Genomic DNA, 2867 nt, shown 5'->3' on the forward strand with positions numbered 1-2867 from the left:
ACCACCCCCGATGATGTCACAGCAAGTGACATCGCAAGGCATTCGACCCGATGAAATCACGTGATCTATGGACCCCATGAAATCAAAGGAAGCGACATTGCATGACCTTTGGCTTGCTGCTGTTCCAGGAAGTGAATGTAAAGGAGTTAGGCCCATAAAACTGTGGGGCTGGCTGGACCATATATACTATATTACGCAAAAAATGCCACCCCACCTTACTTTTAAGCTCTCTGATAGAGCCTCTTCTTCTTACAGTCTTGTCACCTCTGACAGGGCATTCAGCCCGTTTTGAGTACTATTAAATTTCAAAATGAGGTACGCCTCTTTCCTGAGGAGTTGTTGACAGTAACTGTGGGCTGACTAGTGGGGCTTGAGACTAAATGTGATCTTTACATGTCCCCTAGATTGAAGCGCGCAAAACTAAACCCCAGAGATAGGAACATCCAAACTGGCTACAGTGAAGGTAATATGGACCTTTAAGAAGGCTAAAGCGGAATGCTAACACGAGGCTATAGAAATAGACATTAAAAGAGTGTTTTTTGTTTTACACACATACAGATAGAAGTGACAAGGCCCTGAAGAGAACCCATAACAACTGTATGGAGTTCGAAACGCGTCGGCAGAGAAGGAGTCTAAAAATCCTTTACTAATAATTAGTGAATCCCAGAAATAATAAGGCTTGATATCTCCTTCCAACTGTGTTTTTCCACTATTGTTCCATTTAATTCTATTCATGTATGGTTATCTAGGCAAAGGATTGTCACTTGCCTTGTTGAACGAGTGGTAACAGAATTATATGTGTTGTTGTGTATAGTGATTGCATATAGTAATTTGCACTGTTTATGTACTAGTGATTTTTTCTTTTGTTTAATTGTCGAATCGTCGTGTATATATATTATATATGTTGTGTTTTTTACTCTGACATACGACTAAAGATTGTCTTCCAAAAATATTTAAAAAAGAGGTAAATAAATATACCGCACATGTTTAACTAAGATTTATGTGTTGCTTATCAGTAAGAGCTTAAAAGTAAGGTGGGGTGGCATTTTTTGCGTAATATAGTTCCAGGAAGTGAGGCAGCTAACTTTTAGTTGCTGCATCAATTACAGAGGCTGGAAAATCTCTACAGATACAAAAGAAGTGCCCTATAAAGGTGCCCACCAAGATAACAGATCTTCTGACAGAAATCGAGACCACTCCTAGACTAGACTGCCTGGGAGTCACCACAAGAACCGTCCCTAGAGCCTCTCTGCCCCTAGTCTCACTGCCCCTACTCACTAAGGAAACGGCGGAAACGGTGATGGGTCAAATCAAATCGGGCTCGCCGGCGGACCCATGTCCTCCGAGGATTTACAAACTGGCCTGGTCGGGGCTGGAGGATGATATTCTATCGCTCCTAAACACCTCTTTCACAACGGGACAGGTTCCTTCCAATTTCAAGGAAGCCCGGCTGATCCCCCTCCTAAAAAAGACAGGGGCAGATGTTAAGATTCTGAAAAACTACAGGCCCATCTCACAACTACCTTTTTTGGCAAAAATCATGGAGCAACATGTGTTGACCACTCTCTCACATTATCTTGAAAGCAACCTTCTGCTGGAACACAACCAGGCTGGTTTCAGGGCCCACCATAGCACGGAATTCGTCATGCTTTCCGTGCTGGACGACCTGAGACTTAGAGCAGATTAAAAAAAAAAGTGTGCCCTGGTACTGTTAGACCTCTCCGCGGCATTTGATACGGTCAAGCACAACCTACTGCTGTCGCGGATGTGGGATCTCGGTATCCAGGGCACCGCCCATGCCTGGCTGACATCTTTCCTTGGTGAACGGGTTCAGAGAGTGCAATTGGCTGATCTGGTGTCAGAGGCAGTCGCCACTACATGTGGAGTCCCTCAGGGCTCAGCCTTGTCACCCCTACTGTTTAACGCCTACTTGCAACCCCTCATCTCAGCACTAAATCAGATGGACTGCAGCATATACAACTATGCCGATGATACCCAGATCATCATCCAAATTGACAATTCTCTGATGGCATATCAGAGAATGCAAAACATCTTGAAATTCACTGTTAATTGGATGACGGCCAACTCACTAAAAATAAATCCCGACAAGACCGAGGTGCTTGCAATCACGATGACATCTAGTCCATGGAATGACCTCCTCTGGCCCACGGAATTAGGGCCCTCCACAGTACCAGCAGAAACTGTGAAAAGCTTAGGCCTCTTTTTAGATGCCAAGCTCACTATGTCAGCCCAGGTCTCAGCCGTAGTGGGCACATGTGTTGGACTAATGAGACAACTGCGAAAACTCTCCCCCATTCTGACGATGGACACGCTCAGAAGAGCAGTATCAGCTCTGATCCTGGCATGTCTGGACTACGGCAACGTCCTGAATGTCGGTATCCAACAGCTGCTGGTCAGACTTCAGACAGTCATGAATGACGCTGCCAGGTTGATTTTTAACAAACACAGAAGGACTCATACCACCCCCCTCCTTCTCAAGCTCCATTGGTTGCCGGTAAAACAGCGGGCTAAGTTCAAGGGCCTATGCATCACGCATAAAGCGTTGTACGGGCAAGGCCCTAAATACATCAAGGAACGCTTAGTCCCGTACGTTCCCAGTAGGAACCTACGTTCGGCAGATGCTGCACTTCTGATCTGCCCCAGGTTCAAACTATCCTCCCTGGGAGGGCGTACTTTCTCCTATACCATCCCCAGCGCTTGGAACAAACTCCCAGAAAGCCTACGCAAAGAAACAAGGCTACTACCCTTCAGGAAAAAACTAAAAACGGTGCTGTTTCAGGAGGCATGGGGCACTGTCTAATGCCCACCAAACAGAACTGTGCCCACCCTCTGCTAAGCGCTTAGAG

The sequence above is a fragment of the Lissotriton helveticus genome, chromosome 5_1 (genome assembly GCF_964261635.1).
Source record: "Lissotriton helveticus chromosome 5_1, aLisHel1.1, whole genome shotgun sequence".
Taxonomy (NCBI): Eukaryota; Metazoa; Chordata; class Amphibia; order Caudata; family Salamandridae; genus Lissotriton; species Lissotriton helveticus.